The sequence below is a fragment of the Mesocricetus auratus genome, unplaced genomic scaffold (genome assembly GCF_017639785.1).
Source record: "Mesocricetus auratus isolate SY011 unplaced genomic scaffold, BCM_Maur_2.0 Super-Scaffold_100004, whole genome shotgun sequence".
NCBI classification, from domain to species: domain Eukaryota; kingdom Metazoa; phylum Chordata; class Mammalia; order Rodentia; family Cricetidae; genus Mesocricetus; species Mesocricetus auratus.
Genome location: NW_024429189.1, coordinates 94,992,678 through 95,017,897, shown reverse-complemented (window position 1 = coordinate 95,017,897; position 25,220 = coordinate 94,992,678). Strand labels below are relative to the sequence as shown.

Genomic DNA, 25,220 nt, shown 5'->3' with positions numbered 1-25,220 from the left:
AAATTCCCTTACTCCCACTGCAGCACACAATAACTCACAGTTAGAGGGACCAGATGGGAGGAGCCGTGAGCTGGGGACCATGGAGAACATGACTGACAGCACAGAAACTGGTTGCCCACACCAGTTGGTCCCACTTGGAGTACTTTCCACTCTAATTTAGCTGCTCACATAAAACAAATGGATTTGCTTTTGTCCCGAGATTCTCTAGGTGGGTTTAGGCTGCGGAGATGTTAATTTATGTTCTCTCACATGAGAGAAACTTTGACATTGTGAAATGTAATCCCGTGTTGGTTCCTGGGGCCAACCATGCTCATTCACTGCAGTTGTGGGAAGATTTTCACTTCGTTCTTCTGGGAAGCTCAACAAGGCTATAAAAGTGACCTGTGATGTCATAACTGGAGTGTTGGGTGGCTGAAGGCTGCCAACAGCAGGGTCAGATGTTATATTTGCCTTTTTGACAGACAGAGGAAGGAAACTCATGGCATGAGGCTGTAGATGAGAGAAAGGATTGATGGGACACTACAGGGTACCTCTCAAGTTACAAAGACTCTTGCCAACAAATTCTGGAAGGAGAGATGAAAGGAGCTTCCTGCAAACCTTGGCAGTTTTAGTCACAACCCTGTGGATCGTGATAATAGTGGGCACATTCTTTGTGCATTTGTCTTCATGGTGAAGTTTGGATCTTGAATATCCTCCATGTTGAACTCTTGGTCACCTGCTATAATGAAGAAACAGAACCGTTTGAGGCCCAGTGGAAGGAAGTTACATCACTGCAGATGTGCCCCTGAGGGACGTTGGTATCCTCCTTTTTCTCTTTGTTTCCTGCCAGGAGGAGTGAGCAGCTTTGTTCTACCCTAGGACCGCAACCATAGTGTTCTGCCTTCACCACAGGTGCCAAAACAATGGAACCAACTGATAATGGAGAGAAACGGAACGAAACCAAGTTCTCCTCCTTATATGTTGCTTTTTCTCAGGTATTTTGTCACAGCAATGGAAAAGCTGGCTAACCTTCTCAGTACTCGAATGTATTGGGACTGGCTTTAGAGAAAATGCTGGTGGAAGGGAAAGCGGGTTTCCAGGTAAGTGGTCTGCCTCTGGGCCTGCGCTGTGACGGAGGAAATGGAAGGGACTGATATTTTGAAGGGGAAAAGAGGCATGAATGGAAAGGAGGGCTTCTGTGATCTTTTGAGGAAAGAGGCCCAGGCCCTGTCTGGGGCACAGCTTCTGATCACAAAACTGAAAAGCAGGAGTATGATATGATTTTAACTACTTCAAATTAATGATGGGGTGATAACTCTGTCCTAAGTTACCAACTGCCCAAGTAGCTTGAGGGAAACATATTTTCAAGTGATTTTTGTATAGTTCTGAAGTTCTGCTTATATGCCTAGAGATGACACATTCCGGAGCTCCTTTAAGGAATGAAGTTGATCTCACATATGGCAGAGGTGAGGAAGATCTGGATAGATGACTTCTGGGACAGAGGCCATTTTGATTGCTGATTGATTGGCTGAAGATGACCTCGAACTACTGATTTTCCTGCCTGCGCCTACTAATTTCTGGATAACAGGCATGTACCAATATGTCTGGCCTAAGAAATTCTAACAGTTGAAGCCCAAATCTGAGGCTGGTTTTGAGCTCTATTCAGAATATAGCTTTGTTTTTTCAAGACTGGGAAAGTTGACTCTCTCACCCCCCCTCCCCATCCCCCAGCCCTGGTGTGTGTGTGTGTGTGTGTGTGTGTGTATGTGTGTGTATGTGTGTGTGTCTCACCCCCCTTTCCATCCCCCAGCCCTGGTGTGTGTGTGTGTGTCACCCCCCTCTCCACCCCCCAGCCCTGGGGTGTGTGTGTGTGTGTGTGTGTGTGTGTGTGTATCTCACCCCCCTCTCCATCCCCCAGCCCTGGTGTGTGTGTGTGTGTGTGTGTGTGTGTGTGTGTGTGTGTGGCTTTGGGGTATTCTGGCTGGTTCTTGCATGAGCTTTCCCTAGTCTCTCTATGCACAAGGAATATCTGTTCACCCAGACACAGCACGTTGGCCTGGAGAAGTTGTGAGAACTTACTAACACCCTCTGAAGGAAGTGTTCAGCTTCTCTGTTGGATGGTTCCTGGTCCACAGGAGTGTGGGAAGTTCTCTTTCTCAGCATCTGTAAGTGCATCCATGGATAGGAGGGAAAGGGCAGCCCTTCCCAGTTGCTCCACCCCCCTCTGCCGATGGATCCAGAGCTATTTGACAGAAATGTACAGAGCTGCTTGGGACTAGCTGAAGAATTTGCCTGGTTGAATTTCTTTTAGCTTTCTGCAAAGCCCTAGTGACAATCACTCACTAATACGTGGAAACAAACCACACAGAAAGCCCAGACCCATTTTTCTGAGTTTAAAATCAGATTTAAAGAGAGGATGAAAAAGTATTGTCTTTGTCATGTCAATAACTTTTGGGGAGAATTGTGTCCCTAGTTTGTAAAAATGCTGGGGGCCTTGATCACAAACTTTAAGGGTCCTAATAGCTCTCAGAGGGAGACAATCAGACTCATGGGATCCCCTGTGCCACTGCACCTGATATCCTTTCATTCTCTATTTTGCAAAATCTTTTCTCCAACCCCTTGCATATACAACTGGAAGTAAGCAAACAGCTACTTGTTGGCAAAAGGCTTTTGAATAGATTACTATTCTAGATTAAAGCACATTAAGTCTTCTAGTTTGCCTCAGGCTACCAGTTAAAGGCCTTGGATAATGAAGTGAAAAACTAGATGAACTAAATAAGGGTCCTGCCTGCATTTGACAGTGAAGAATGAGCCCGCACAGCCTCTCAGCAGCTGCCATCATTGTTCCCACAGCCCTTGAAGCTGACTCTGAAATGAGCTCCAATTTCTGCACAAAGTCATAAATTAGGAGAGGAGCCGTGAGCTTTCCCTATTAATGTCAGGCTGTTCGTTTGACTTGTAGCTTCTGGCCTTCACACATCGTATTAATGTGTTATTTATTGGAACACTGTAATAAATAAAGATTTGTTTACTTTTATACTCAATGATGAATGTTGGGTGCTATGAAATAGTGTTCTTAGTAAAGCCTGCCAAGGAGAAGTCGCCGTCAGTGTATTGCTAAACCGAGACTAGAAGTGGCAACCTAAGTAAGGTTACCTATTGTCCAATCATGTTTTCACTCTTACTTTATCAACATGTGTGCTTTATTCGCTATTTATTGAGACTGTAGGTGCTGTAGAACAAGTGAAAGGTCCCTCCCTTCCTCTGTTGAGGATCTATTCTGTGCTAAACATTCTTTTCTGGAGCCAATATTTTATAGAGGATGGTGTGACTTAAGACACACAATGGAAGATGTAGAGAACTTAACACTTAGCTTATAAAAAGGCCATGAAGAAGAAAGCTTTCTGCCTTTGCCTGTTTACTCTTGCTCTCACTACCAAGTCCATTCCTTCCCTGGCATTAGAGCCTACTTCTTCAGGATTCCAGGCTTGTGGACTAAACAACTACTGGATTCTTGGACTTTCCATTGGTATACAGCCATTTTCAAGTAGCTGGACCAAATCCTATCTATGTATCTATCTATGTACCTATGTATCTATCTCTACATCAATCTATCGACAGACAGACAGATAGATAGATTCTATCAGTTGTGTTCCTCTAGAGAACCCTAATACAGACACCATGACCAAAGATAACTTACAAAAGAAAGTTAGAGGTTCTTAGTTCCAGAAAGTTAGAATCTATGATCATCTTAGTGGAGAGCATGGTGACAGGCAGGAGAGCTCACATCTGGTACACTAACAGGAGGCAGAGAGAGAGAGAGAGAGAGAGAGAGAGAGAGAGAGAGAGAGAGAGAGAGAGAGAGAGAGAGAGAGAGAGAGAGAGAGAGCAAGTTAGCTAAGAAAGATGTGGGTTTTTAAAATCTCAAAACCTATCCTCAATGACATACCTCTTCCCATGAGGCCACACCTCCTAATCCTTCTCAGACATTTCTACCAACTGGGGACCAAGTGTTCAAATATATGAGTCTGCAGGGGCCGTTCTCATTCATCCAACACCTACCTCAATGTGTGGCTCTATCTGCTTCAAGGTTACAAACATGGCTGTGTCTGGCCTTAGCCTTTTCTACTCCTTAAGACTGTGTCATGATGTGCACTCCGGCTCCCTCCAGGGTGAGCAAACCAAAGGAGATAGAGAAAATACCCTGGAGACAGAATTAATCCTGGAAGTGATACTCCATCATGTCTGCCATATTTATTGTTAGAAACAAGTCAGATTCAGACTTAAGGGTGTGATTCTGTTAGAGTGAGTCCCAGGATGTGAGGTACCTGGAGTCAGAGGTCATCTCATAGGCTCTGTTTCTAGCTTCCCTGCAGTGACTGATGTACTACAGGAAGTTCTGCCCACAGTAAAGATTTCCCTCCTCCAGTGTCTGAAGACAGGCCCTTGCTTCACCACAGCTGTGTCTCCTGGGTAAACAAGGGAAAAGCAAAGAGAGATGTTCCTTGTTTACCTGGGAGACTCTTGAAAAACTGCATGAGAAGACAATGTTTGCACAGTGCCTGGGCGTAGTGAGATCCATGTAGGCGATAGTGAGGATGCCGGTGATGGCGATGTTGACAGGGAATGGTGACGGGTTCTATTCAGTGTCCTTCCTGCTGGACACATGCTTGCCAGTATATAGCATTGTATGTGGTCTGTTTTTCCTATTGTAGTGAGAACCTTCCATGCTGCCGACAGATCTGAGGGATTCCTGTCTTCTTGAGTGGGCCAATTCTCCACCAGTCCAGATGCCCATACAGTTCTACACACGAGCCGCACCTGACTTACAGGTACGTGTGTGGTCTGAAATACTCTCTTACACCCAGAGCTGTCATCTCGTCTTCCCGGAAATTGAATGGTATGCACCATGATGGAGATGTCTTACTGGAGATGGGCTAACCTCGTCCTACAGTTGACCTTTAGCACTGGTCATACAAACCCAAGTTCTGGAGGCCTGGGGGGAGATAAAAGCATCTGAAATGGGGAAAGAGGAGAGGTCTGAGGAAGAAGGTTGGCCTGAGGTTTTGGAACGGGGGAGTTTATCAGTCTCACTTGTACCTCTGTCCCTCTGTGCAGGGTCTACTCCCACATGCCCCTTTACCCTTTTCTGAAGCTTTGCCCACCTTACCTCGGGATCAAGGCAGGAGAGAGAACAGCCAGCTGAGAAAGTGACTTTACTCCAGGAGCACAGGCCAGTAGGAAAACATATAGATGACCCTTGACCTCATGTAGGATAGTTCCACAGAGGACCATTCTATTTTATTATGACAAGAAAAAGACACACATTCAATGGAAGTCATACTTCTTAGTTGGAATTTTGACCTCGCCCCTGGGCTAGTGAGGTGGTATTTCCTGTAGTTGAAGCTCTGGCTGTGTGCTTACAGGGGGAAGCAATCGCCCCGGTGTAGTGTGCTGTGTTGCTGAGCTGATGCAGATGATTGGGGTGCTGTTGCGTGCACTAAGGGCATGCTCAATTTCCCATATCTTCCATGTACGATGCTTTTACTGGTACTCCGCCCCATTGTCAGTTGAAGACTGTATGAGCCTGGAGGCATTTGCTCCTTCATGAGAAAATGCTGGTGACTTTGATGGATTTCTGAATGCTGACATTGAGAGAGCTTGTAAACACAGTCATTAAATTATTCTGAGTGCACAGTATGTGCCAAGCAGGTTCTGAGTGTCAGGGACACGGCAGTTAACTTCGTGTCACTGGGTCTCTGCAGAAGAGATGCTGTTTTCAGAGAAGTCAAATGATGCTGTGAGAGTCTGCCCAGAGTCTGCTCTGACTCCATCCTGGTCCCTGCCTTAGACTCCTCACAGCCTCAGGTATGTTAGAGCAGGGAAGAGGCTGTGGGGCAGTCTTGACTGTATCTGAGTTAGGATGTTTTGCCTTCTGAAAGCCAAACCGGGTGTTCCCACTACATAGTTTTGCTCTTCTTTTGGGGATCTGAGACTGCTTAGGCAGGGTGCCTGACTCTGTGGGCTAAAGCCAGAGTGTTTCTGCATGAAGGAACTTCTCAATTAGCAGGGCTACTTGGCCAGCTATGAGATGGACCATGAAGCCATCAGGCAACAGAATGAAGCCTTTCTGTGACTGCTGTAGTTCTGGTTCATTCTCATTGGACAAAGAGAGGAATGTTTTTAAGGTCCTTCTGAGATGGCCATCTGAAACATCTGTGAAAACAGTTTAGGCACTGGGCACTAAGGGGCTCAACAATCATGCTTAAACATAACAAGTTTAGTGTTATACATAACGGAATGAAATAACCGGGTACAGGTGTTTTATTCAAGGAGAATCCCCATCTATGTAAACAGAAGAGGAGGAGGGAGAGGAAGAAAAGATAAGAGGCGGGCATGAAGGTTCAGTGGGTAAAGCCTCATGCCATTGAGCCCGATGATCTGGGTCCCACGTGATGGGGAGAGAGACTGACTTTTTAAGGTCATCCTCTGAGCTCCACTGCATGTCCTGGCACATGCCCCAATAAAATACACTAGAGATTAATTTCTTCCTTTGCATACACTAAGAAAAATCTTGAATAAGCATATGCTTTGTATTTCAGACACAACTGCACAAAGGGACATAGGGACAGGTGGGATCTTCCTTAAGTGTTTCATCATTTTAGAAACTCCTGTGGCCAAGGAGATGTCTTATGGGCTCAGAGATGATAATCTTGCCTGAACTTGGCAAGGTTTTTGCTATTTTTTTGGTAAGAAAATATGGGGTTGCTTTTGCTAGATATGGCATTCCCCTGTCCAATTCTGTAGGGAATGAGGACCTGACCAAACATTAAAAACTGATGGGACTTAGAGGAAGAATGGATTTATTTGGCTTACACTTGTAGGCCACAGTCTATGATTGAAGGAAGTCAGAGTAAGAACTCAAACCTGAAACAGTGCTTACAGGCTTGCACTCTGGTTTGCTTATAGGCTCGTGCTTAGTTAGCTTTCTTATGTATCCTAGGACCACCTGCCTAGGGATTGAGTTGCCCACAGTGGACAGTCTCCCATAGACATGCCCATAGATCAATCTGATGTAGGCAATTTCTCAATCAAGGCTTCCCTCTCAGATAACTCTGGACCATGTGACTGAGAGTCAGTGTTAACTAGGACAGAGTCCACAGAATCAGCTGCCTTCAGTGTTCTTTACCATTTATGGAAACTGCAATTACAAATAGTTTAACCCTTTGTGTAAAAGAAATCCAAAGATGGGTTGTGATGGGTCACCTATCACGAGGTTCTTGCAGATTCTTCCAAACTGAGACAAATATGGAAACATCATTTCTTGTTTGTGGCTGGATAATATTTTATTGTGTGGATGACGTGTTTCAGTTCACTGTCTTTTTGACAATTCATTTCTCACAGAATGAAGCCAATTCCTTAGCTGTGTGTTTCCAGTCAGCTCTACATGGCCACAATCCCACCTGGCTTTCATATGACATAAGCCAAGACTTCCTCTATTCCTTCTTTTCTTTCTCCTTGGGAGCTGCCAGCACTTGAACCCATAGCCTTGTGCAAGATAGGCAGGCATCCTACTGTGGAGTTACATCATAGCCTTTTTGTATATTTTAGCAACAAGGTCTCTTAAAGGTGCTAGGATTGGCCTTGAACTCACTCTGTAGCTCAGGCAGACCCTGAAATCGATCCCTGTACCTCAGTCTAATATGGGTGGGATAGTAGGCTTATTCACCAGGCCTATTGTTTCCTCTGTTCTGACATCTTATATTATTGATGTGGATCTGAGTTCACAGGGCACCTGCTAAGGTTTCCAGGATCTGAACACATGGATAGTGACAGACTTAGAGACAGTTTTTAAAAGACAGAAAGACACTCCTGAAAATGGAGTGGAATACAGAGACAGGGCAGGTAGGGGATGCCAAAGGCCCAAGACCCCAGCTTCGTGGCCCTCACGAAGGTTATTAAGTCCCACACTGTGTGACTTTCACACGTGCTGCTTTTGTTACATGCAGCTCTTAGCCCAAGGAGCTGAATTTCAGTCTTGCTTCTGTTTTAGTGTTCTATTGCCGTGAAGAGACACCATGACCCCAGTAACTCTCATAAAAGAGAACATTTCATTGGAGCTTACTTGCAGTTTCAGAGATGTAGTCCATTATCATGGCTACCTACAGGCAGACATGGCCCTAGAGAAGCAGCTGAGGATCTACATCCAGATCCCCAGGCAGCAGGAAGAGGAGAGAAACGCTGGGCCTGACTTGGGTTTTGAAACCTCAAAGCCCTGAGACACACTTCCTCCGACAAAACCCCACCTCCCAGTCCTTTCAAGAAGTGCCATTCTCTCGTGACCAAGCATTCAAATCTACGAGCCTATGGGGGCATTATTCCAACCGCCACATACTCTAACAATGGGTGCCTATCTCCACCCCCTCCTGCCCTGCTTACCTCATATTCTTAATTTCTTTTACAGAACAAGAAGGGAATCCGGTCTCTCCCTGCATCTTTAAAAATGTGTATGTGTGTATGGTGGTGGTCGTGTGGTTGTGTGGTGGTGGTGGCGGCTGCAGAGGCGGCAGTAGTGTGGTGCATGCGTGGTCATGTGGAGGTCAGAGGACAACTTTCAGGAGTCTGTTCTCTCCTTCCACCCTGTGGGTCCTGGGATGGAACTCACCACGGTTAGCAGCAAGAGCCTTTAGCCGCTAAGCCTTCTCCCCAGCCTTCCCGTCATCTCTTTGCATGTTACGTGGGGCTCCCGCTGCTCTGAGGCCAGCCTAGTCTCGCCTCTAAATGTGGTTGGCTTTTGGCAAGGCCCTGACCTCCGGCGCTCTATCCCTTCCCTGATGGTAAGGATTGCACTGACCTCTGCACCACACTCCCAGCAAAGCAGCTGAACGTTTGCCCCACCTGGAAAAGAAACAAGCTGTCAGTTCAGTATGTCACCCCCTGTGACAAAAGTGGTGTCACAGAATGAAAGCAAGGAATGCCTCAGAGCTGAGAATGCACAGATAACCACCCTCCTCGAGCGAATGGCACAGACTGTGGCGCTGCTGTGTGCCAGCCACTGTGAGTGGTCCCTGGGGGACGGGAGAGCTTTCACCCAGAGGTGGTGGAGGCAGCCCTGGGTTCCCCACACCTGCAGCTCTGCTGGGAGTCCTGTCTGGATTTAGTTTGCACAGAAACCAAAGCTCACTCCACTGCTTTCATTCAGTCATCCAGATACAAACAAAAGGTCACCTGTGGGAGTTGGTGTGGGTGGGACGGGATTTTCCCTCTGGGTCCTCCTGTCTGGTGTGTGGTGGGAGGGGCGGTGGAGAACTGCAGCGAAAGGGAGAGCTCTGTCAGACCCCAAGCATCAAACGACAGCATAAGGGTTGAGGGAATTCAGGGCTTTAAGACTAAACCGGGCTTTCTTGGAGAGAGAGAATAGAAGAGGCATTGGTGGGGAGGGGAGAGGAGGAGAGGGGAGGGGGAGGGGAGGGAAGGGGAGGGGAGGGGGAGGGGCGTGTTCCCGCAAGGATGGTGCTTCTGGGACCCTCCCAGGAGGCAGCATGGATGAAGAGGCTACGGAGAGCAGGAAAGAGTCGCTAACGTCTCCCGGATACATCATCAGTTATAACCTTAGCCTATTCGTTACAACAAGCAGTGGCCATCATGGGTGGCTCAGCACAAATGAGACTCCACGTAAGTGTGCTCGGGTCAAGAGGTGACCAGGCTTGCTCTTTGCCTCCCTTGGCTGCTGCTGCTGTGTGTGCTGCGTTCTGTGTGGTGGGGCTGTGTCCCTCCACCTGTGGTCCATATGGAACATGGATCACCTGTTTCTCAGTGGCCTACATCGGATCCCACGGAAGGGCACTGATGGCTACCCTGTGTTCCAGGCAACGGCCAATACTGATGGATAGGAGTATATGTATATATCTGTATCTTCTCTTTGTCTTGCTTACCTAAAAGCCCTACTATATATTTCTGGTGACCTGCCCAGAGACAAGTCTACATCTAGCAGCCAGAAGAGACTGAGAGACCTGCTTTGGTACACGGAGAAATTTACCAAGTCGTTTCAGCAAAGCTCTACAGCGGTGGGGATGGGTGTGGTGTTACACCATTGTCCTCCCTCTCCTCTTCCTTCTCTCTTAATAGAGAGACTACACCTCCTCCTACTGTCAAGATGGAGCATACAGATTTGGTAGCTGTCATTTCAGCAACCATTTTGGTTTGTGGAGTCATCTAAAGAAAGCCAAGTTCCAGATGGCAGATCAGAAACTCAAGTGCCTGATATCCTGGTGATAGTTTGGGGCTGCCCCTCCAGCCCACACAGCCAGTGCCAGACTTCTCTCTAACCTAAGTTGCCATTGCTTTTGCTCCCTCATGGGAAGGCCGATCTAAGAATAGGTGGTTTGGAGTGACAGGTACAGGAGGGAGACAGGAAGGGGAGGTACCCAGGAAGGGGTGGTATTAGAGGAAAGTATCACATATCCACAATAACAACCTGCTTTTGCTAATGCTGACTAAGGGATCCCCCTTACCTGAGCCCCCTCATTTAATCCCCACCAAATGCTGCAATGAGGACATCCTTAGGTCTGTGGCTTTCCACAGTTAATAGTGTGGACATGAAGCCTCAGGACAGACATGTCTTCGAGGCCACTGAGCTGGGAGGCCAGTTCCAAACCCTAGTCTGTTAGACTCGAGGACAACCCCTTCCATTTCCACCCCACCTGGGCTCAAGATGCTGTGCAGATGTGAAAGCCAGAGAGTGGTCCCGCGGCAGAGCTGTGGCTTTGTGTCACTGTGAAAGTGAAAGAAGCGCTTCAGAGAAGGAAGCAGCCTGGCCGGTGAGCAGGAACAATGAATGGAGGCTTCTATGCCTGGAAGGCGGGGGCTGGGCCGGGGAGGGGTAGGGCGAGCCTCAGGGACCACAGTAGTCTCCTGGGAACCTCTTCTCAGGCCTGGAGTCACAGTGGCCTCAGATAAGATCCCAAACTCACACTTTTCAATTAAAAGCCACTGGGGATTAATATGAATGAACTTTGGCAAATTTAGATTGGATGAAATCCAGCCACTCTCAGGAAGTGTGATTTCTTCTCAGTCCAGTTAAAGCTGATGCAGAGCTCCTTCGAAAGGCGTACCTTCACAGTGTGTTTCAGGAAGGCATTAGGGACATCATGAATGATGAGAATTGGAAATTAAGAAGCTACTACTGCTATTAACAAAAGGACTTGTCCATGAATCGGGATGGTATCAGAGAGTGGGCTCCATCCTGCCTCATGGCAGCCTGCATCAGACCAAGCAGGTTTTAGATATTTTTAAATTCTTTTGACATATTCTCCTATGAAACTTAGTACTCACATCACATCATAGGAAGTGACATTGGGTATTATCAGACATTGCTTATAACAGAAAGAAGCCATTCGTATGTTCTTCTGTCTGTCCCAATAACAGTCTTATGTTACATTTTCCTGTTAAATTTCAAAAGTACTGCCTGTCTTCACTAAACCAGAGATGACTGATCCAAACATAACCTAAGGATCATAGCTATGGTGTCTGTAGGACTGAAGGAAAGTGTGGTACACTGACCAGTGTGCCTGTTTGTTAGTGAGCACCTAAGTTTACACCTTGTATCTTCTCCATCTACAGGCCAGTAAGAGCCCTAGTTACAAACAGACACAGCTAGTCGTGACACTTAAAATCAGGGATGAGGTATTTGATTAAGGCCTTGAACTCACGATCCTCTTGCTTTTCTCTCCTGGTACTGGGGTTGTAGGCATGCACCACCCTTCTCAGTCTCAGTCATTTAATTGATTTCACTGTTCCAGCTGAGGCCTCAAAGTGCCACGTATCCTGGTGCCCTGTTGGAGGTGCTGCCTTTGGATCTGGCTCTGACTCCTTTGGCTGAGTTCACCCTGTTCCCAGCCCTTGCTGCCAGGCTGTGTCTAGGGCACAGAGGCTGCCAAGTACCTGGTCACCATGGTCTCCTGTGCTCTGACCAGCTTGCCTTGCCCTGCTTCCGTCTGACGGGAACTCCCAGCAGTCCTGTCCAGCTGGCCTCTTCTGCCTTCCTGAAACCTCCAGCCCTTGGCACTGAGCCCTGGTTTTCTTGGTTCTCTCCAGGCTCACTGGCCAAGGGTCCAAACCGCCTCACTCATCACTCACCTTTCATCTGAAGGTGGGGTTTAAATGAGTCCACCAGGCCCAAGATAAATGATAAACAGGTATTTATTAGGGAAGCACTTACGTAAATAATGGTAAATAGCCATTGCGGTCTTCCTGCTCCAGAAGATGCAGTCTCTGCCCTTCTGATGCTCTCACCACAACCCAGGCGAGCCAGCCAGCCAGCCAGCCCCTCCTCTACCTTATACGGGGTCGCAACTGCACACCTGACGCCACGCCCAAAGGGTGTGGCTACCACTGCAAGCTCACTGGCACAGCAAGATGCCGCTACACATCTCTGTGCGTCTTTCTCATCCAGGCCAGGCCTTTGGTTCTACCTCTAGATCATTACCTCTCCAATCTGTCTTGAGCACAAGCCATCTCCCTGCATCTCATGTCTGCTGACATCTTCACAAGCATTGCCACGTGTTGTCTTTTAGGCATGGCCAAACAGTAGCTAGAACAGAGTCCCTGAGTGACTTCTTCCTCACTGGGATAGTCTCCTCCCTCAACTCTCCCATCTTAGCAGGTGGCAACACTTCACTGCTCAACCCAAAAGTCTGGGAATTCTTCTGGATCAAGCTGTGCCCGCCATTGCCCTACCCAATCCATCCCGCACTTCCGTTGGCACCGCATGGCTCAGCTTCCATCAGCCTCACCAGACCAAAGTGGGGCTGACTAGACTCTCCGGTGCTCCGCTTTCAGCAAGTGCTGCCCTTGGAAAATCCCAACCAGCCCATCCCACTCTCTTGTGTAATCCACCCTGCCCCACGCCCTGTGTTCTTGCACCAGGCACAGAATCCCAGCCCCTTCCCTCCCTCCTTCACCAGCCCATCCCTGTCTCCCCAGCCGGCTCATCTCAAGGACTTTTCACTTTTCTAGCAATTCTTCACACAGTTCATGTAACAATCTTGAGTTCTTCCTGTGTGTTTATTTTCTGCCCCATCCCTTGAGAATATAAGCTTCCTGAGAACAGGGACCTTTTTTCTCCTTGCTGTTTCCCAAGACCAGAGCCTGGCATCTGGAGCACATTTGTTGAATATCTGTGAATGGTTGAGCACCGTATTTCCTTTGCTCTCTATCTACTGTCATTGTCTTCTTTATGGTCTGCGTTGTTTAACAGTTTATGGTCATACATTTTATCATGGGCCCTGAATTTTAAAAGATGTTGCATATTTAGTGGACAAGTCATCTGTTTGAATTCTAGATCTTTGATTGTGGCCTGTGGCTTACCTACTCTATCAGTAGGAAAACTTTCAAACAATAAACCACACATATCCTCAGGTATCAGCTTTGACCTGGTCACTGGTGTAAGAGAACAGAGGAGCTCACTACTGTCGCATGTCCTTCAGTCAGCTTTTAGCTTTCACACAATCCTAAAAGGAAGGAACTGTTATAGTCTGAATTTTGCAATGGGCCATGTGTATTGGACTTCTAAGGATGTATAATGAATTACCCAGAGAGGGTGGTTTGTAATGATAACCCTCCCCTCACATTTAGCAGTTCTCAGAAGTCTGGGCAGATTGTTAGCTCAAACAACACTGAAGTCCCGGAAGGGCTGGACTGGTATTTGTAGGCTTTATAGGAAAATCTACTTGTAATCTGTTTCCAAGGATAAGTAGTCCATCTCCTTAGACAGTGGTTCTCAGCCTTCCTAATGCTGCGACACTTTCATACCGTTCCACTTGTGGTGATCCCAACCATAAAATTATTTTTGTCACTATTTCATAACTCATGATTTTGCTACTGTTATGAATAGTAATGTAAATATCTGTGTTTTCCAGTGGTCTTAGGCAACCCCTGTGAAAGGGTCACTTGACCCCCCCCCAAGAGGGGTCTAACCCCACAAGTTGAGAAACACTGCCTTAGGCTGTGGATGGGTTTCTATTCCTGCCTCCTTGTCACCAAATCCCCTCTCTCTGCCTGCAATGCACTTCCTTAAACTGCATGTGTTTAAGAGAGTGGGGGAGGGGTGCTGGACAGGCTGCTCACCAGTTAAGAACACTGGCTGTTCTTCCAGAGGATCCAGGTTCAATTCCCAGCACCCACATGGCAGCTCACAACTGTCTGTAACTCCAGTTCCCGGGGATCTGACACCCTCACAAAAACATACCTGCTCCAGGAAAACACCAATGCACATAAAATAAAAATAAGTAAATCTGTAAGAGACTCTCTGGCCCAGATAGCTGCTCTTATATATGCTGTGTTATTTATAAGAATTCTCTGATATGCTAGGATGCACAGTTCAAAAGTGAGACCAATGCCTTTTTTTGTTTTTAATTCAGGAAGACCTTACTTTGAACTGTATATTTTCTTTGGGGGACAGAGCATAGAGACATCAACAATTGCAGCAACCCTACCTAGACTCACCAGAGGCTGCTCAGTGGTACGTGGATTCTGTGGATTCCGCTTTCTCTGGGGTACTTCTCGTAATTTAGAAATGCTTGACGCTGCGGAAGACAGCCCCGCCCTCTGCATCATTCAAAAGAAAACTCAGACACAGAGGCGGGCTCTTGGTTCCTGCACAGAAACATTTAGTAGTTTTTAAAAGTTAGAGAGCCGCATCTTTGATTGCATTCCTTGGTGCTTTGGCTCTTGTGGTCTAGCCTTTCTTTGATGACCAAGTCACCGAGGTCCTCACATGCTTAGGACACACGTGCTCCTAACAAGCCGCTCAGAATAGACCATGATTTTAGATGAGGACTATGTGTAGAAGAAACTATGAGAGGAAATGGGTGTTATCAGAGCAAGCAAACCCAGATGCCTTTACAAAACGACAAAAATCGATTTTTTTTCCTCTGCTGTGAGCCACTGTAGAAAGCCAGTGTGAAACGGCATCCATGTGCATTTGACACTCAATTACATGTGAGAGCTCTGCTGTCCCTGAGTCTGCTAAACAAAACCCTCTTCCCTGGTGAGGGTGATCGATGGCTGTGAGCCGGAGGCTGTCACTGCCAGGGTCTGGGAAGTTGCTCTTCCGGAAGGGTGGTGGAGACCCTGGGAATCTGACCAGCCCTGCTCACAAGTATGAAGAGAATGTCGGGAGAGGAAGTGGTGACTGTGAGTCAGCATGAGTCATCTGGTTCCAGTGACAATGAAGGCTGAGGTGTGCGCCTTTTTCTTTTTCTTGTCTTTTTTTTTTTTCTTAATCATGTGGACATCTCTGAGAATGAAGGGGACTCAGTGACTTTACAATGGCTGCTTTCTAAGTTTCCAAGTGACTCTGCAGGCAAGCCGTGCACGTCTTGGGATCTTCACAGCACAGTGGCTGGGAAGGTGGGGCCACCATTCATCAGCTTCTCCCGGTGAGTACTCTGTCGGTGATGTCTGTGTGCGCCTCAGAGCTGTGACAGCTGCTGGGTCCTGGGGTGGACACTGCCTCTCTGAGACTTTGAAGGTTTGTGGTGTCAGGAAAGTGGCTTCCTTTGCCTCCACCCCACCTCTGCTGTGTCTTCGGCTCTCTTGGGGGAAGTTTCTTAGTTGTGCATTTTGGATGCCGACTGACTGTGTATTATGCTGTCTCAGAGGAGATCGTGAGACACAGGGATGCCTGCCTGGGAAGGCAGCTGCTTGGGATTCCTAGCTAGAAGCCGAAGTGAAGGTCAGAGATGGAGGTCGGTGAGTTTGTGCTAACTGGGCGCGAGGTGGTTGGTCTAGCTTCCGCTCCTGAGAGGCAGAAGGAAGAGCCCCTGGGCAGCCTCTGGTCACTGACCGGCTAAGCAGCCTGGTCCAGCTGCAGGGCATGAAATACTGCAGTGAAGCAGAATTTTGGTTTTTCTCCGAACATGTGCAAATGCTTCGAGATTGTGTTTTACATCTCTCCCGTTCCCTTAATGCTCCAGGTGGGAAATCATGTTCACAAGCAGAAAGAAAAGTCACAGGCTGGGAACCAGCAGGAGGGGGATGGTTGGTGATATGGGCATGGAGTGGCCTGAGGTCACAAGAATAGATACTATTCTTATGAGCGTCCTTTTACTGTCAATAGCAGTTACAGTAACTGCTATGCCACTTTTTAAAGCACATCTGAAAAATGGTTACTTGCTTTAAAAGTGGCATAGCAGGCTGCAGGGAAGACAGCAGCCTGTTCTGAGCAACTCACTGGGGTGTGTAGGGCTTCCCGGGTTAAGAATGAGTCAGCATCCTGACTGAATGAGCTCTAAGAGCAGCTTCATCCGCCCTGAGCATAACACGGGCTGGCTGGCCTGGCCCGGGAGGGAACTTGTCTTTGGTGGAAAAAGCATTGGCTGCCTCTCTGTGAAGGGAAGAGTCACACATTCTCAGCTTTCTGGTCTCCTGTGATGTGCCTGAGATCTGTCCCCTTGTCAGGAACACTGTGCCTGCCTCTCTCAGCATGCCCAAGAGCTGATGGTTATGGTTTCAGGTCCTGCTCCTGATTGGGCATAGAATTTGTTAAGTGAAAACTGTGGTGTTTAGGAAGAACCAGGGTGGTCTAGAGCTACAGTTGTACCCATTCCCTTGTGAACTGTCCACACCTTGATGGTGTAGACAAGGTGTGAACTGTCCACACCTTGATGGATTGGGAGAATCAGATGAGGCATGAACTTTGAAGTTGACTTCTGCAAGTGTGCTTGCAGAACCCACTGAGGTTTCTGGGGGCTTCACAGGTCAATGCTGGGTTCGAATCTTTCCCCAGTTAGTTCTGTGGGTCTACTTGAAGACTATTCATCTGTGTTTAGATAACTGTGGGTTGGTCCCAGCTCTCAGGGGCCATACCCTGAGGCCACCAGACTTGGATAGCAACATTAAAGGATTGGAGGGAGGGTCTGAAAAGGGGCTATTGGGCCCCAAGCCCTGTTGTTCAACTTCTGGAAACTCTGGACTTTTAGATCACTGTCTCATCCACCTCTGTGCAAGGGGCCCAAGGAATTAATACCTGCCAGGTGCTTAGAGAAGGAGCACTCCAGCAACATTACCACTACCAGGTCCTCTTGTTTTCCAGTCCTCTGAAGGTTTGCAGGTTTACAGCGAGCTACAGAACTTTTAAAAGAGAGTCATTACCTTTCCAACATAGAGAGCAGTAGTCCTAAGGATAAAAACAATAGTGCCAGCGCAGCATTAGCAAGAGAAACCTCCCACCAGTCCTAGGTGCAGACCAGTCCCTTTGGCTCTCCTGGTAAGTAAACTGTTCTAGTACCCAGAGAAATGCCACAAATTGGATGGAATCAAGAGCTGGGATAACAGTACATCAGGGGCTGAGCACACCAACGTCGGTTCCCATGTCACACATGTGCAGGTCTCAGATGTGGTTCCCATGCCACACATGTGCAGGTCTCAGATATGGTTCCCATGTCACACATGTGCAGGTCTCAGATATGGTTCCCATGTCACACATGTGCAGGTCTCAGATGTGGTTCCCATGCCACACATGTGCAGGTCTCAGATGTGGTTCCCATGTCACACATGTGCAGGTCTCAGATGTGGTTCCCATGCCACACATGTGCAGGTCTCAGATGTGGTTCCCATGTCACACATGGGCAGGTCTCAGATGTGCGTCCATCTTGGGGTCCTGTGTCTCCAAACCTCCTGTGAGTGCTGTTGGGACATGGCTTGGTGGTGCTGTGTTTTGTTTTAGGCATTGATTTTGATCTGTCATGTGGAGGTTGCCATTTACTCTGAGAAACAAGCTTGAGATGGACTGGCAGGTCTCTTTTGTAATCAGGAGAAAGTTGTTGAGCAAGAGAAGAAACAGACTATGGACAAATGTGAAAACGAATGCCAAAACCATGATTTGTACATTGGGGGTGGGGGGGGGATGGGCTCAGTAGTAAGTAAAGAGTAAAGGCAGCAGGACCCATGTAAACTTGGATATGGTGACCTTTGTCTGTAATCCCAGTAATCATAGCAACATGGGAGGAGGGGCAGGACAGACATACAGACAGGCAGACCCTGCCATGCATGGCTGCAAGCAAAAAATGTCATCTCAAACAAGGGGAAGGGAAGTGACTAACACTGGGGGTCATCCTCTGACCTCTACACACATGTATCATGGCATATGCAGGTCTTTATTCACATATATGAACAACCTGTGGCTTGTGGCCTTGTCCACCTCTGGCCTTTACAGCGAGGTATGTCCTCTATGACCTTTTGTGTAGGGGTTTCTACAACATCAACTTGGTGTTCAACTCTGGTGACGATGCTGATGAGGCCTTGAAGCCCCTGGTGTCCTGCCTTTCTCACCGTGAAACAAGAATGACAATCTCATGGCTGGGAAGATTCAGGGATGCAGATACCAGTTGCTAGGATATGCTGTTACCAGGACAGGCATGTCCACAGAGATGTGACTAGCCTCTTGCCTCTTTCCTGGGCCCCACTGCCCTATAGTATTCTATTAAGAATGAGTCTTGTCCTTGAATCGAGGTCTCTCCTGAGGCCCCAATCATGGAGGGCTCTTCATTCACCATGGTCTCACTTATTAGGCAAATGGACATTGCTCCTTGGTTCTCTCAGGAAGCCTTGGGTTCTAGGTGTCTTCATTACCATCATTGTTTTCACTGTCATCACCACCATTATTGTCAACATCATTGCAAAAGGATAGCTTCCATTTTATTCAGCCCAACCACACTTTGTGCCCCTTCCATTTAACACTGTAACAACCCCCAGGACCATAGGAAGGTGACATTCATTTGCCTTCCTCACTGTCTCAATGGATATTACACACAGCAGATTCCTCGAAGATGTACAGGTGCCAGGGAACAACTCACCCATTCAGCACAGGAAAATGGGCAAGAGCAGGCAGCCAGGAGGGCTTCCTGTGTTAATGCAGCCAGCTGGGCCAAAGGCCAGAAAACCCAGCCCACTAGGCATGGACCTGCTGGAGGTGGCACAGCTGGATTTGGCACTGATGCTTCCCGGCTGAAGCAGTGGCGGTTGACCTCTAGCTCATCTACATTCTTGTTACTTGAAAATTGTCACAAATGGGAGATGAGTCATAATGAAAATATTAAGTAAGTGACACCAAAGACCCAAACCAGAGCAGCCTTTCTTCACCGATGCCAAGGGGGCTCTGAATGTATGCCTTGTTTCAAAAGTTATGTCCTCATGCCCACCCTTAGGGACCAGAAATGGCCAGGATCATTTTGGTCTTTGCACCATCATAGTGGCAGTCTATGAAAGGGACACGCTTTGTGCTGTCTATCCTGTGTGCAATGCTTAGGTTCTAGGAGCTGAGACTGGTCTGGGTGAGCTAGAGGATTGTGGGTGTGACACATTCATGCATGTGAGTGGGGTCACGGGTTCCCAAAGCTGGTCTCGGCCCTTCTCTGCCTCTGGCACCACAGCTAAGATTTAGGGGTGGGTCAGGGCAGGGCTCCCCACAGTTATGGGTGGATCCTAGTGCTCAAAGAAAAGACAGTTTGAAGGAAGCTGGCCCACAGGAAGGAGATGGGGGCCAGTGATCAGCTGGCCTCATAGGATTCAACCAGTTGTCTTCAGCATAGACTGAGGAACTGATGACAGCATCTCACCTAGCCTGGCTTGCCTGCTTATCTTTCGCTTTCCAGATTGATTATGTGCAAACAAAGACTTCTGGGACAGGAGAGGCGGGACCTTCCTGCCACTTTGTCCTTGGAAAATGTGTCATGTTTAAAACAGAGGGATTTTGTTCATGATGGCGGAAGATACATCTTCTCATTGCACGAGTGATTTGCAGAGTGTGCGGGGGCCACATGAGCTGCTGTTGCTTCAGTGAGACATAAAGGAATGTTTATTAAACATCAGTGGCTTTCCATGCGTGCTCTCACTCAGCTAAAGGGTTCTGCTCCTCCGTCTCAGGCAGGAAGGAATTTGTCCAGGGAGACTCAGCAAGGCAGTTGGTTTACCCATGGTCCAGCTCCGTCATCTGTAGCACCGGCCTCCTTTTCTCTAGTTTGTCTTAGAGTTTCAAGAAGGCCACTGAAGCTCCAGGGATCATCTTTGCACTGACAGGAGGAAGGAAATGGGGAGGGGAAAAGTTAATCTTTTGGATGTCTCTCTTCTTTAAAGTTTCCCTAAAATCCCCAGCAAACCAGCTAAGTTGACTTTCAGTCACCCACACGTGGGTGGAGGAGGATTGGAGGGGTGGGGTAAGGGATTAAGAAAGGCCCAAAATAACACTCACAAGAGGAGGATGTGGGTCTCAACTAGAATTAAGGACAAGAGCCCCTTCCCCATTCACATCTTACGACGGCCTTTGGTTCCAGGTGATGGGGACTCACCCATTTCAGCTCCTCTAGAGTCATCAGGTCATTTCATATAAACAGAGTCACTGGCCTTCGGGTCATGCCTCTTTTGATGTGCCAAGCAAAGGTCCTTTGTCCTCTGGCCTCTGAAGTCAGGTCTGAGCAGCTTCTTGGCTGCTGCCTGGGACCAGGTGCCCTGATCTGACTGGGGGATAAGCTCAGGAGGGAAGGCTGTCACCAGACCAGGAGCAGCCAGATCTCTGGTGTGTCCTCCTCCGGGGAAGGAAGCCCAGCCCGGAGGAGTCTGAGCAGCTTCCTCGAAGCTGGGTGGAGGCCAAGTCACTCAAGGGAGGGTGCTCCCTGTTGCTCAGGCTCATATTCATCAACCAGCAGATGAGAAGGGCCTACCCTTCTCTTCACATCCCTGTCTCCTTTGCAGACTGAGAGTGGACACAAGGGTTTCTTCCTTCTGTCCTCGGCACCCCTCATCTCTGATGGTGTGGGGTGACAGTGACAGGCTCTGCCACCTGTGGTGTTTTGTGAGTCTGAGATCAGATGTACAGGGACCTAGAACAGAACCAGGCACCAAGTACGCCCTCCATGAACAGAACAGGGCCTCACGGTGAAGTTCAGGTTGGCCTCAAACTCGTTATGCTCTTGCCTCCACCTCAGGTGCTGGGAGTAAAGGCAGGGCCACCGTGCTATGCTGCTCCTTTACTAGATAAAGAATAAGTGCTTACTAACTGCATGGATAAAAGGGTCCCTCAAAAGCTTCCTGCCACTTCCTGTGAGATACAAAGATCCTGGCCACAGTGGAGTGAACGACTTGTCTCTGTGCTCATTCATAGGGCAGGGAAGCTATAACATGAATGCAGTTGACTTCATTTTTTTTCTTAAATCATGCATAGGGTGCAGTGCCTGTGGAGGCCAGAAGAAGGCGTGAGGTGCCCTGAGCTCGAATTAGAGGTGGGCTGTGAGCTGCCCAGTATGGGTGCCGGAACCAAACCCTTGGCCCCTGCAAGATCAGTATTCACGATTAACCACTGAGCCATCTCCACAACCCCACACACCTGTTGTTAAGTATCCTGTCTTACATCCTTCCTCTTCTTCCTGTGTTGTCAACAACAGCTTCTGTGTTGCTGGAACAACAGCATTTAACAGCATTTCCAGTAAAGACTGCTTCCCAGACCCTTTGCTTTTAGAAAGATGAAGACTAGTGGATTCACCAGAGATGCTGGGAAAACTCTTTAAAGGAGTCTGGCATCTCTAACCTTTGACCTTTACTCTCACACTTTTCTTCTCGGGATTCCCATGTGTTCTAGGTACTTTGGTTTAACCTTTTGGCTCCTTCTACCTTCCTTCTTCCTATCTTGGATGCAGAGGAGATGGCTGGGGCTCTAGCAGCCTTCTTGACCCTGAAATAAAAGTATATGGCTGTCTTGGTACAATAATAAATTTCATTCATACTGGATTTGTGATTATGTCCATTGAGAATATATTCATGTTTTCTCTATAATGAACATTTTTAGGGGACTCTACTATGGGTTCAAAGCGTAGTACCCCTTAGGTCTGGTGGAAGTCCTTGGAAGAACTTTGCCTTGGGGAAGGGTCTCTCAAGGGGCAGCTTGTGAGCCGTGGATAATGAGTAGCCATAGCAGCAGCCACAGTGGACCCTGAGTAGAACTCACTAACGCTTTGGCAAACAGCCATGGCTGCTTGGATCTGTGGATGGGCCTCCACATACCCTCATGTTATCCGTGGACTTTCAGAGAGGGCTCATCTGTCCATTTGCATGTGTGTGTGTGTGTGTGTGTGTGCGCGTGTGTGTGTGTGTGTGTGTGTGCGTGTGTGTGTGTGTGTGTGTGTGTGTGTGTGTGTGTTCATGTATGTGCTGGTCACCATGCCCATCCTTGTGTGTGGAAGCCAGGGGACAAACTAGGAGGTGCTTACTTTTTTTCTTCCTCCTCCTCCTCCTCCTCCTCCTCCTCCTCCTCCTCCTCCTCCTCCTCCTTCTTTTAGATCAGGTCTCACTGCTGGTCCGGTTGGCAGTGAGCCCCAGCTAATCTCCTGTCTTTACCTCTCTAGTGACACGACCCCAAGTATGCACCATCACACGTGGCTTTTAAAGTGTGGATTCTGAGGACTGAGCTGGGTCCTCCGGCTTGCCGGACAAGCACTTCATCAACAGCTCAGTGGCCTGCCCAGCCCTGTCTGTTTCTTCACTCTCCATTTTCCCTGTAGAATATGTCTCTACTTGCTTCATCCATTCAAGTGCACCCTGCTCCCCACCCCTACCTGACTATAGGGAATAGATTCCCTCGTTGCTGGACCCTGTGTTCCATGTGTGGCTAGATAGTTTTGGGCAATATGATGACAGAGATCAGGCCACAGGAGTGCCCATCATTTGAAATGGCTGCCACCCACTGTGGAATCAGGGGCTAGCGGAGCCACTCAGGGCTGGTCCCACCTGAGCTAGGGACACCCTGACAGCTCTGACGCTGGAGATTCATCCACCCTCAGGCATGGTGAGCTCTCCTGCCTTTGCGACCATCCTCGGGCAGAGTCTGGTGGGACAACTTTTGCAAGCCTTATCCATCGGCTGCCGACCATGTGGAGGCTCCTGTCTCTGCCTAGCAACAAGGAGACAGCTCCTGGGTGTCTGGTGAAGGAAACAGAATATTCCTGTGGCTTCTCAAAGCCTTTGAGGCAGCTCTATCCAACAAAACCTGAAGCAATGGCAACATCCTGTCTGCCCTGCCTGATGTGGCGGCCACAAGTGTTGACATATGGCCAGTGTGACCAGGAGCTGAACTGGACACTTAATTGAAATTTAAATATTTATAGCCATGTGTGGCTGGAAGCTACTGGGTTTGCATACACAGTTTCCCACGATGTTCCTGACTTCACTTTCATTTTCCTTGGTTTTAATTACCCACAGTCGAACATGGCCCACCAAATATTAAAGTTCATAAATAATTCCAAAGCTCTAAACTGCAAGTGGATGGGAAGAGTGTGATGAAATTTCTCATAGACCTGCTTCATCCTGCCCCGTCCCTCTGTCCCTCTGTCCCTCTGTCCAGACCATCCACACTGCTTACACTCCCCGCCTCTTAGTCCTTTAGTTGGCATCTGTCGTCAGATTAGCAGCACAGTGCTTGTGTCCAAATAACCTTCATTTTACCTGGTGCTGCCCCAGTGCTCACGGCTGGTCATGCCTTTATCATGGAGCTTGTTGTTATAATTGTGAGATTTCACTAGTAATCATTTATCTCTTATTGTGTCAAAGTTGTAAGTTCAGCCTTATCAGAGATATGCCCTGCGATGTGCCCTGCGGCTTCAGGCATGCTCTGGGGGCCTGGAGTGCTTCCTGTGAGGACTGTGGGAAGCCGTCTGCCGTCTGACTAGATGGGTTATGAAGAAGTTCCGTGCTCTGATGCTGTCACTGTCAGCTGTCTTTGGAGACACAAGCAGTGAAAAGTAGCGCCAAAGAGGCACGGGCAGGGGCTGGCCAGGCCCTGAGGAGGTGCCAGGTTGTTAACGCCACACCACTGCTTCTCTAAGGTCTGAGATGTTTGCCTCTCTCCAGTTATTGTTCCATTTGAACTGTCCATCCCCTAGGAAGCCATAAATCACAGAATTGAAAACTCTCCTATAGCTATTTGCTGTACAATTGGGGAGTTAGTGCTTAAACCTCAGTTTACTGATCTGTAAAATGGGAACACAGGGATCCATACTGCAGATCATTCTGCAGATAGGAAAGGAATCAGATGTGAAGGATCCCTAGGGATGTTCCACACACAGTAGACATTCAGTTGCCCAGCTGATACTGTGGGGCTTGGTGTCTTTTTGTCACTTCCCCCTGAACACAGATCACTGTTGCGGCAATGCCATTCTGTATGGCTTTGTGTCAGAGAAGTCTGACCCCACTGCCTTTGTGTGACCTGTGGAGCAGTGGGAGCCTGGGGAAGGAGAGAGCTGGCCCTGGTGGCTCACCCTCTGCTAAGGTCTTCGCTGAGCATCACAGGGGCTGGCCAGGATGGACGTGGTGGTGGGTGACAGCGGGAGCAGCCGGCCTGCACAGGGCCCTCCCTCTCTGTGTGGCTGGAGTGCAAGAGCTGGGGTCTGAGCGGATCACCTTGGCTTGGTGAATTGGTTTCTTTTTCCCAGCATGGCTGTGGCAGCTTGAGTGGGAGACCCTGGAGGATGTTTGTTCAGGTTCCACTTCCAGTTCCTGCTTCTTCCTGATTAGCTGGGTGGCCTTTGTGACTAGGGTGTCAGCACCTACCTGGCCGGGCCTCACCAGCACTCAGTCCTTGGATTTGCAGTTTCCTTTGTGGGGGCGGGGCTGCTACAGCTGCTTCTCTTTCCGAGCCTTGTAGGCAGGGCTGCCCCAAGCCTGGGCTCCTTTCCCATTCCCCAGCAGCCACTGCGTCATGGCCTGGTTCCCCCTGGGACGTGTTTCTGGAAATGATCCGCAGGCTGCTTTTTGCCGCTTTCACACTTTGACCCGGTGTCTGCCCTCTCGTGCAGTGACCACGCCAACAGCATCATATGCAGGGCACTCACTCTGCTGAGTTACACCCTGAGCCCGGGCTCCTTTCCGCCTCGGTCCTTCCAACTGTGGGGACTGTTCTCACCCTGCCTGAGGACTCGCTCCTTTTTCCTCTCTTGGCTCAGGAAAAGGCTCCTTCCCGAGTGTCAGTGCCCGAGGCCCCACCCCTGGGTGCTGTCAGTCCCCGAGGCCCCACCCCTGGGTGCTGTCAGTCTCTGAGGCCCCACCCCTGGGTGCTGTCAGTCTCTGAGGCCCCACCCCTGGGTGGAGTCAGTCCCCGAGGCCCCACCCCTGGGTGCTGTCAGTCCCCGAGGCCCCACCCCTGGGTGCTGTCAGTCCCGGAGGCCCCACCCCTGCGTGGTGCCTGTCCCCGAGGC

At 48.7% G+C, this 25,220-nt stretch overlaps 1 long non-coding RNA gene across 3 annotated transcripts in view; it reads left to right on the top strand.

Annotated features, from left to right (window-relative positions):
- Positions 1-10,068: 10,068 nt before the first annotated feature.
- The window catches only part of LOC106021011, a 114,985-nt gene continuing 99,833 nt past the window's right edge, over positions 10,069-25,220 (top strand). The window contains exons 1-2 of one of the 3 annotated variants that reach the window (XR_005877387.1): positions 10,069-10,799; positions 14,400-15,419. This is a non-coding gene — a long non-coding RNA (uncharacterized LOC106021011). The other 2 variants (XR_005877386.1, XR_005877389.1) reach the window with 2 other exon arrangements.